Here is an 11,274-nt window from a genome sequence, read left to right as displayed (position 1 = left end):
CTCGCCAGGCATTCACTGTACCTGAAGAGCCCCTTGGGAATGATGCACCCCCAGCAGACACTTGTTACAGGATGTGGCTGGATGTGAGGGGGGGGGCATGATGAGCAGAACAAGCTCAGGATGGCAAGTAGAGGGTAAGAGATAAGGAATGACTCAGTCTCTCCATTTTTCTGGCTTAACATCTCGTTTATCACAGAATCACACAGAATCACAGAACTGTAGGGGTTGGAAGGGACCTCCAGAGACCATCGGGTCCACCCCCCCTGCCAAAGCAGGTTCCTTACAGCAGGCTGCCCAGGTAGGCGTCCAGACAGGCCTTGAATATCTCCAGAGGAGACCCCACAACCTCCCTGGGCAGCCTGTCCCAGTGCTCAGTCACCCTCACCATGAAGAAGTTCTTTCGCATGTTGGTGCGGAACTCCCTGTGCTCCATTTTGTGGCCATTGCCCCTTGTCCTGTCCCCACAAATCACTGGAAAGAGGTTGGCCAAATCCCTCTGCCTCCCACACCTCAGGTATTTATACACATTGATGAGATCCCCTCTCAGTCTTCTCTTCTCAAGGCAGAACAGACCCAGGTCTCTCGGCCTTTCCTCATAGGGAAGATGCTCCAGGCCCCGTATCATCTTTGTGGCCCTCCGCTGGACTCTTTCCAGGAGATCCCTGTCTTTTTTGTACCGGGGAGCCCAGAACTGGACACAGTACTCCAGGTGAGGCCTGACCAGGGAGGAGTAGAGGGGGAGGATCACCTCCCTTGACCTGCTGGCCACGCTCCTTTTAATGCACCCCAGGTGCATTTATAACACTAACAACAGCACCAGGTTCTTATTTAGCCCTTGTTTTCATTAGTCCTCAAGCACTTTGCAAGGAGAGGCAGTCACCTCTCCTCCAAGCCCTTTTTGGGACCGCATCACCCAGTGCATCACCCTGCACCGCCCCTGCACTCGCTTACAGCCCAACGTGCATCTCGTTTTCTTTAAGGGCAGTGCTAAGGACATCTGCCAGGAGCAAAAACAGTGTTTATCCACAAGGCTCCAAGAGCCAAAAGGTTCCTGATTTAGATCTCCCCAACTGTTCCCCTCCCCACAAAATAAGTGTTTTGCTGTCATGGAGACAGACAGCGCTGATCTCTGCCCTTTGTTCTGAAAAACAAGAGACGCTCGCCTGAAACCAATTCGGATGAACAAGACTGTCCACCATCGGAAATAGTTCAGCTGTTAATAATTTGGTGGTTGACAGAATGGAGACATAAGAAATGAAAATATTTCCTCCTCCTGCTTTGCCACAACCTTGCTTTCCCAGTGGTTTGGGAGTTTCTTTCTAATGTGTAACCTCAATTTTTTTCCTACAAATCTAAACTCATCTTATCCACCAAGAACTGATTTCTCCTTTCTTTTCCACCTCCCCCAGCAGCCTCATGCCAGGGGTCACCCTGAGCCTGTGCCTCTGCCAGCCCTCCCCTGACGCAGGGCTGCCACCCACACTCAGGGTCCTCATCTTCCCCCATCCTTGCTGTCATTGACTCACCTCCTATGGATTTAGTATGTTGTTGTATTTTTTTTCCTTTCTTTCTTTTCTTTTTTTTTTTCCCTTTCTTTAAGGTTATTCTGAAGTCTCACCCTCCCCCCTGAAGCACTTTCAGCTACTACTGCTTGTGTCTTGTCTGCAAATTAACAAGCTCAGACCGCCTTGCTCCTGTCATCCAGGTGGTCACTGAAGAACACAGGAGCAAAACCCTGTCCAGGATGGGTGCAGTAATGCCCAAGTAAAAACTTCATTTCATTTTGAAGTGAACCCTTAACATTCCCCTTCCAGGTTCAGCCCTTCCTGGTCAGACACAGCACTCAAAAATCTGGGGACAGTATTTCTGATACGTATTTTTTTCCCTTGGGCACATTGGCTTTTACCAGACTGTAAAAGAAAGTACACGGGAGTTTTTAAGAACAGAATGTATCTGCTGCTACCTGTCTCCTGCAGCCCTTCCAGGTGCTTTCCAGCAGTCTGTTGTTCCCCTGGCACTTGGGTGGGGGGAAGGTACCTTCAGCTGACTCATCTGTAAGTCATTTCCTTCACTTTCTCTTTGGTATATCTGCAGGCCCCCGGGCTTCCTCATCCATCCCTCGTGGTCCTCTCATCGCTTTATCTTCAAAGGTGGGAGAAGAATGAACTCTTAGCTCCAGGAACTAGCCTCTATCCTGTTCTCTTCCTATTCTGTGTTGAAAACCTCAGCTGGGGATAGGAATTATGCTCACAACGAAAGCACGAGCAGGAAGGCAGGGAGCCCTGGGACAGCAGTGAAATACAAAGCTGGAGCCTGTGGGCTCCCGAGGAGGGCAGGAGGCTGATGCTGTTGGTGTGCCCAGTACCAGAACTGAAGCCAAGCATCTGAGGGATGCCTCTGAAAGATGCAGACTAGTCAAAATGAGGAGGGATCTCTCAGGCAGCCCAGGATGGAGTGGTTCTGAGCAGCCTTTGCATTAAACAGTAGAACCATAAAAGCTATAGCAGCTTTGTCTGGATGTCCCTATAGAGCATCCCCACCTGTGGGACCGTGCCCAGGCAGCAGACCTGAACGCATGGGCAGATAACCCTGGCCCTGGGAAACTGCTTTCTGGCCCCAAAACAAGCCAATACCCTGCAATTTCCTAGTTAGGTGAAAGACAAAGAGGATGGAAGAAACCAGCAAACCAAACAGGGTTACTTGACCCCAAGAATGTACATGCATATAGTGTGAATGCAAACAGATGACATTTGTGTCATTATTAAAAACTGGCAATAAGCCTGAGGGAAAAAAATAAAAAGCGTAAGAAAAAACAAAAAACCACGCAGGCTGCAAGGCTACAAAAATGTTACAGGTAGAAGCAATATTTTTCTGAGGATCTTTTTGATTAAAATGCTGATGATGTTGCAGACTCTGGTCCAGGAGCCTTCAGTGGCTCTCCTGTCACCAGTAAAACATTCCCACCTTGGAGAGAATTTCAGGCAGCCGCGATCAGCCCCACCACCAGCTGTGGCTGGGAATGGATGTTTAGTAACTCGTCTCCAAACCTGGCTGAAAACCAGCATGGGCTGCAGCAGGGCCAGGGGATTTGACTCTTCTTCATCTCGCAGAATCGGACTCCCACTGGCAGCGTATTTGATAGATTGCCAACAAAAGTGGAGTCAGCCCACTGAGTGATGCTCTCTGCATCTCATTTGAATTCCAAAAGGCCTGCTTTTTTCCCCATTAATGACAGGAATAGCAGGGTAGCTCTGAAGTATTGAATGATTACAAATAACATTCACAAAATATCTTTCATTCAAAAGGACCATTATAAACAAAATTATCCGGAGTTACAGTCTAGTCTATGCCACCATATTCTTGCTCTGCTCCCCACTTTAAAGTCCCAATGAAGTTGCATAAGCAGATGGGGATCTTCAACTCTTGTTTACTACTTCTGTGCCACAGTTTTACTGAAAATTAATAGTTTTATGACTGCTCATAGCCTTGTCCCATTATACTAAGTATTTAATGTACACAGAGATACCTCTTTGGGGAGCAGACTTACCAGGCTCAGCGAATAAGGGGCAAAGGATCCACATTCCAGAAACAGAGAAGAACTAAATCCAAGTGCTTAAGTCACACTGAAGTAAAACAGAAATAAATAACATTCCAAGTGGAGTCAAGCTCTTAAAATTTTATTTACTGGCATGGACCTACCTGAGTTGGAAAGAAAAATCTACGGCAGATATAGGAACTGATGCCTCTTTGATTTCAGTCTAAGGTCTTAAGTACTCAGCAGCACAGGCCCACAGAGGTACCTGATGTTTATGCGGTCAGAAAAGCCCACCCTTTCCTTCAGAGCCCATGGTACAAGTTTAAGCATTAGCCCCTGACGTTCCCACCTGATGCAGGATAAACCAGGGGCTTTAATCATGGCATGGAAGCAGAGGGGATGTCCATGATGGACCATCTGCTCCAAGAGCAGCACTAGGGATCAAGCCAGCACACCCCAGCTTTCCAAACTGGGCACAGACTGGGTGCACCTTACATGGATGGGGGGTACTGCAAAGAGAACAGTGGGGGCTTCCAGTAGCTGAGACAGTCAGTGGATGACACGCAGTGAGGAGAGCACACAGTAGAGCCAAAACGCCATAAAACCATTACCATTAACCACAGCTTTTGAAGTGATTGTGTCTCTTCTACATCATGAACAAGGAAATCTCAGCAGCTGATATTGGGCCCTTACTCATTACAAAACGTAAACCTGAAAGTTCCCATGCTTATGGGGAATCCCCTTGTTATGGATACCGAGCCACTAACCCTTCCCCTCAAACTGTAAAAAAATTCTCACAGTTTGGTTTTACAGCAGAACAACAGTCAGCAATAAAAAACATGCTTTTCCTAAAGTGAAAAACGCTCAAGGGAGTTAGAGACTGAAATCAATATACTCAGAAATGCTAGTTTAAATTAATATACATGACTACTAATTGGACTGCAAGTTAATCTATTTGAGCACTTCTCTAATCCAAAAGCCAATATGTTTGCATTATTCAAAAGAACAAAAAGAATCCTTTGAATGCATATCTTCAGACCCATTACATTTCAGCTATAACTACTCACCCTCTGCTTTGCCATTTCGTTATTAGCGTCCCTGCCAATTTTCGTTTGATATGTGATTTCAGTGCGCCTGAGAAGGGCTGCGTCGCCTGCACAGGGAAGCTGCTGTTTACTCGGAGAAGAAGGTCACGAAAAGTATTTGACATGCTGCATCCCAGAGCTGACGGCCAGCCTGTAAAAACGGCCTGGTGCCTTGAAGGGATGGAGAATAGGTCGAAGGGTCATCCTGGGATGACTTAGAAGGTCACCCCTTCTCTCCTTGCAGAAGTTTGCAAGCATGGACAAGCTGGGGTAGGGGGCAGAGCCAGCCCCAGGGAGGCACAAGGGCTGGGGAGTTTGGGGAAGGTCATCAGAGGGTTTTACTGGGGAGCAGCCTCACAGGGCCACCACCGAGGGACTCGACGGGACAGGGGAAAAGCCACTGAAGCTGCTGCCAGGAATAACAACTATGAACAGCACTGTATAAATGAATAGCACTGTATATATGAATAAAAGTGCCCAGCACTTAATTGTATTGGGAAGAACTGAAGTAGAATCTGGGTCATTTCCATTATTTTAAGGATCTTCTATCTCTCATTATACAAATGCACATGGCATTAACCCATTCAATCTAAATGTAACTCTTTCATCTTAATGAAAAAAAAATGCTGAAAACTTTCCACAGGATGCTGTATGCGAACTCACCTATTTTATGATGCAGGCTTTATTTTGGCAAGTGCTGAAATCAAGAATTATGCTCATGGGGGAACCAAAACCAGCTTAATCCTCCCCTCAGTCTGGGGATCTTTGATACAGTATGCCTACTATAAGCAGACTGTTGTTATATTTTGCCTCTTGGCTTAATTAAAGTCTCTTTTATGAGATGCTGTATTAGTAACTACTACTTTCCCCATCCTAAAATGAGCCATCTCATCTAGTAGAGTAATTACAACAACATCACTGAATCTGTATTCACAGCCTGTTTTTAAATAGTTCCCATTTCTAAGCGGAGACTGAAGATGTTTGTGGGTAGAAATGCTTATACTCTGTGTCCTGGGCTATATTCAGTCAGAAATGCATGGATCACACAGCAAACCCCTTAACAGGAAAACTGCTTAATGTGCCAGTAAATGACACAAACTTTGCATTCACGGGGCATTGTCCTCAGCCCTGCAAGGTTGCCACCATCCCAAGAAGCACGCCAGGATGGAAACAGAAAGGTGTTTTTTTTTTTTTTCCAGCTGGAAACTGGGGTTGAAAGCAGTCGTCTCAAGCTAGGAAAGGGACTGAGCTGCCTTGGTTGGACCCTCTAGACCCAAGGACTGGTCCCAGATCTGCAGCTGATAGCACAACCACAGGCGACCCCATCACGCTGTACAAGAGTTTCCTCCCCACTATTCGCCTTGCATTTCATTACATGAGGAAACCGAAGCCAACAGATCATCATTTTGGTAATGACTATAAAGTGCTTGGCACAAGCTACAGCCGAATTGCAGGAGGAGCTTTTCCAGGTGATAGGGGATGACAGAGACTGACAGTACTCCAAAACGTCAGCAGTTACGCAGGCTCCACGTTACACCCAAGCCAGCTGTCTTCACTTGATAGCATCGCCTGCAATCCACAACTCCCGTCTCTTCAAAGAACCTCTACGTTCAGCCTGCTGTTGCCGTTGTGACTTTAGGGAGAGGAGGAGGACAGGACTTTCTGGATTTTGTAGCTTGTTGCCACTCAGGAGCGCTGAGCAGAAGCGATGGCTCTAATCACTTTAGTGCTTGGCCTCGACCCATCACTGGGACACGTATTCCTCTTACCCCATCGCTCCCTGCCGGCTGCTCGCACCACAGGCCAAGAAAACTTTACCTATGATTAAAAAAGAGAACTTCAGGTACAAAAGGCAAAAAGCCACTGAAAATAGAAAAAAAAGGAAGGAAAAAGGAAAGTTCAGTGCCTGTGCCTGACATCTCAGAATAACAGCAAACTCATTAGGGAAAAGTGCAGAGGAAGGCAGACCGTGCTTTTTCATAACAGCCTACCTCTTTTTTTGACTTTTTTTTAAAGAAACTGAAATCCTTGTTAGCCTTTGAAATCTGAACCCTGCTCACATAGCCTCCCTTGCATCCCTCCTAACTCTGCTGTGGCTGATCACTAACACGATGCCAAAATCTAATCTAGGCTTTTTCTGTATTCAAAGGCACTGCACTTGCTTGATAACTAACAGTCTATCTACATATATACACGTATATATGTGTTTTTTTATATATATACAAAACTTTAATTCACTCCTCTGGTTCTTGGTCCCATTGCCCCCAGCCTCATCTCTTCTGTTGGTTACTTTAATAAGCAATGATTTTTTTACATGAGAGACGGATGAAGATGCAATGAGACCACCATAATCACAAGAGATTAATTATCTGGGATTCAGATACCTGTTCCTAACAGATGACTCATGCGAAGAACTCCAGAGAAAGGATGGAAAAGCTCAAATCCTGGGTTGGCTGGAGTGTGGCGAGGCTTATTGCTCAGCGAATGCTTGGTGATAAATTTTTATCGTGCATACATGAAGTGAAATCTATAACACACTGATCTCCCATACCACGGGCAGAACTAAACCATGCCATTTCAGCAGTCCATCAGTTCAGTCTTTGCATTTTTTTCCCCTCTCTTTGCACTCCAATCCATTGCAAACTGTAAAAATTATGTTTTGCAGCATCTCTTTTAATCCAAGTTCCATGCAGAAGAAAAACAGACACCCCAAGCACAAACTGCTGTGGGATTGTGCCTGAAGGAAAACAAGAAAGCTGCTGTTTTTTTTTTTCTTTCTATATTTATTTATTTATTTATTTATTGATACGACATGGTTGTGTTACCACCACATCATGCTCTCCCTCAGCCCAGCCAGTTGCTCTTGGGGTTTATTAATTGCTCTGCAGCAACCAGCTACTGGGGGAAGTGAGCATTTCTGCCTGGGCTGAGAGCAGCTGCTATCACATCCTCCGTGCTGTGCATTGCATCCAACCCCCTTCATCACTGACGTATCTTGGGAAGAATTTCCATTAAAAACAAAATAAAGAAAAAAAAATAAAGGAAAAAAAAAACCTTAAAACCTTGACTTTGTAGTAGGGATGAACTAAAATTAGAACTTTAAATTCTGGCCTTTGTTAGTTCTCATTGATGAAGGGGCATCCAAATTAAATTCCTGAAGTTTACAGGAAAAGATGAGGCTGTTTTCTGGCACCTTTTGAAGTAACAGTACTGTAAGAAACACGGATTGGGTAAGATTCCTGCATTGTCAAAAACTCAGCCTAAACCTCAAATACCTCGGTTTTTACAGAGAGCCTGTAACAATAGTGCCTGAGTTCCTGCCAAATATTCTGGGGACATTTTATGGACTGGAAATTGAGGGATGGAAACCAATTAATTTTCCCAAGCTTAAAAAAAGACTGTGACAGAGCCAGGCACTGATTTGAGATTGGAGTCTCAACATGCTGCCTAATTGCAAGCCTATCTTCCCCCCTCAGGCCCCAGCTTTCTATAGCTTTCTGCTATTTCCTCGCTAACCCACCTCTAAGTTGCTTTTCTTCCCTCATTCCCATCAGATAATTTATGATGCTTTCAAATTTTTACTGCTAGAAGTCAGGGAACACCATCCCTGGACCTCACAAATTTAGTGCCTGAATTTGTTTCAGGAATAAGAATAACACAATGTTGTATACATTTGCAGAACTAAGATATTTCTGCCATCTATTTCTTTGAAGCTTTTATTGCTCTTTCCCTCAAAAATTATTCACTGTGGCAGCAATGGAAGAAAGTGCTTTCTTCTCATTCCACTTTATATAAGAAAGTGAGAAACGGAACAATTGCAGTGGGGTAAGCAGACCCTGAGATATGCTGGTCAAGCACCTACAATCTAACAAATACAGGAGCTAATTAAATCAGCCTTCATTTTCTAAGCTTATTCTGTACCTCTAGAAATGCTTCATTTGTTATGAAGGGAGAAAATGAAATGGAAATGGAAAAGAACAAGAAAACTGACCCCTACAGCAAGCTAAAATTTCTTCTAAAAACAACAAAAAGTATTTATACCTTTTACATCCTGTTCTCATCTTCACAGAAGCAAAATTTGGGGGTTAAGAGAGTTTAAAGCTTCCTCAATGGTACCCTGAATCTTTCCATTGTTAAAATGTTAGAGAATTGTCATTTTCCTTTAAAACTGAAACAGCTGTTTGTGGAGAGCAGGGATTTATTCTTCATGGGTTCTTTATGGATACGAAAGTATCCAGAGCTTTTTTCACTGGCCTGGCTTTTAAAATCAATATTTTAAGTATTTGTTATTTTCTAGACAAGTCGTATCAGCAGCATTTTCAAGTTTCCAGTGCTGGTTTCCCATAGCCCAAAATTTCACTTACTGACCTTTGGCTTAGTTCTCCAAAAAGTATATGGTGGAAGCCATGTGGTTTCTCCAAAACATTTGTTCTGTGGAGCAGAGAACATCTTGTTCCTGCCCTGTTTTAGCACGGGCAACAGATTGTCAGCATGAGGTGGTCCTTGTAAATGCAGGAATTGTTGTTCATCCAGGTTTGCACTTTATTGAGTGATCATTCAGAGGTAATTCCAATGAGTGCATGTAAATGAAGTGCAAGGAAGTCTTATACAGTCCAAGACCTTCCTTTCTTGCTAGTGAGTGTTCATTAAATTGGATATGAGTCCAAAGCAGAGGAGGATTACATGAAGGGATTTTCTAATAAAGTGACAGCTGTGCTGATACAGTTAGGGGAACCTTGAGGTCCAAACTTTCTGCAATGTGAAATTCAGCCTCTAAACAGAAATGCTGGCCAACAGCAGGCGTCCTTGGGTTTCTGCATCAAAGGTGACCTCATGCATGGTTTTGCCTTCAACCCTGTCCCCTTCAACAACTGCCTTGGATCTGCTTTTGGAGCACACGCAACAGCAATGCCATGGCTCTGGGCACCCACAGAACCTGCTTCTCTCTGACGGGTGGAAATAAAAACCAACCAGAGCAAGAGATAGGCAAACCACTGATCCCTGCAGGGCTGGTTAGGGATTGACACTATTTAGAAAAGTCAGTGTAGACAAAGCTTTCCTATATATATTTATAAGGGATGTTCAGTTGCAAAAAACTTTTTCAGGTAACTAAGAGCATTCATTTGGTGAAGAGCATTATGGTGAACCCAAAATACTAACATGGAGAGAAAAGGAAAAAAAAAATGAACTCTGTAAAATGTCTACATGTGTATATATGTAATTTTGGAAGCACAGGAGAGAAGGAGAGAAAGTACATTTGTTAAAAGTGAAACAACCAAGCCTTATGTAGAAAGGTGGTTGGGTATAGTCTAGGAAAGATCTCACATCGGCCTACATTGTCATGGAAGGTGCAATTTACTGAATTCAACATATGTAATAATAAAGACGTTTTCTGATGGAAGACAGGGAGCTAGTTTTCCAAAAACTGTGAGCTACACCCACAAACAACTGTTGACGTTTAAAAAAGCATTGTGCATATAAAATGCCATTCTGAAAGCCTTAAGGTTTCCATTCCAATCTTTCAGAAGATAGAGAGAAATAAGCTAAAAAAAAAAAAAAAAAGCAGCTGCAAATTTTAGGTCAAAATATTGACCCAGTCCTCCTCCAAGCACATTTAAATTGCTCGTCTTCACCAGATCCTCAAGTTTAGGTGTGTTACAAAAACAAACAAACAAACAAATTCAATTTCAAGGAGACCAACAGAAAATAAGTTATGACATAGGTACTTCAACGTAAAGAAGAAATAATTGCCCTTAGCTTGTGTTACCCAAGTAAGTGTGCAGCTACCAGATTCAAGTGACATGAAGGAAAAAAAGATCAATGCTTAAGAAAGATGCCTAAAATATAAAACAAAACTCTCTGAAAACTGAACAGCTGAGGAGGAGAATGTATTCATTTTCTGAAAAGGCTGTTCTTAGCCTGCAGTTACTGAATCAGAATCTAAGTATCCCGAATTATCTCTAATTGGCTCAGCATTATCAGGCTTTTACCAGAACGCTGACTCCTCGCCCCTCAGCCACAACTCCACATACATATACAGAAGACCTTTTCATCATTTTGGGTGCAGCATTACAATAAGAAGGTTAGAAATGGCTGGCATTTCAACCCTGCCAGCTTGGATCATCACCAGCCTGCAACACAGTCGCAGTGAGAAAAAAAAAAAAAAGTCAAAAAGAGGAGCTCTACTGAGCAGGATGTGATCCCAGAATGGTTTAGTAACTACTTGGAAAGAGCTATTCAGCAAAAGCAATGGATTTAGCCCCAAATGGGGTGTTCCTCATGGGGATTTTTTCTGTTATTTTTATTTTTTAAATTTTTTTTCTCCTTTCTTCCTCAACCCCATGACCAATGCTCAGGGAAGATGCTGCACAGATTTTGCAGAAGGTACTTTTTCTGCAAACCCAGTAGGGTCTTGCCCACTAAATTGACAACCCACGTCCTCAAGAGCTCACCATCACGCTGTCACTTCGCCTGGTGACCCAACACATGCAACTGGTCAGGAGTTTGAACACCCTTAGCACACAAAGCAAGTCAAGACGCTTCAGGATGTATTGTGTGTGGCACGGAGAACTAACCCGAGAGGACCTTGGCTTCAGAAGTTGCATTCCCATGCTGTGGCATCCTGTTTGGTCCTTGTCTCTGAGACGCAGTGAA

General features: G+C 43.9%; 1 long non-coding RNA gene across 1 annotated transcript; it reads right to left on the bottom strand.

Annotated features, from left to right (window-relative positions):
* Positions 1–3,661: 3,661 nt before the first annotated feature.
* LOC308192446 lies at positions 3,662–9,382 on the bottom strand. The gene is made up of 2 exons (XR_013948817.1): positions 8,989–9,382; positions 3,662–6,438 (listed from the first exon to the last, which is right to left on the bottom strand). It is a non-coding gene; the product is annotated as an uncharacterized lncRNA (long non-coding RNA).
* Positions 9,383–11,274: the final 1,892 nt, after the last annotated feature.

The sequence above is a fragment of the Anser brachyrhynchus genome (assembly GCF_964034855.1).
Source record: "Anser brachyrhynchus genome assembly, chromosome: 3".
Taxonomy (NCBI): domain Eukaryota; kingdom Metazoa; phylum Chordata; class Aves; order Anseriformes; family Anatidae; genus Anser; species Anser brachyrhynchus.
Note: the sequence above shows the minus strand (reverse complement) of the source record. Positions and strands in the feature narration are given on the sequence as shown.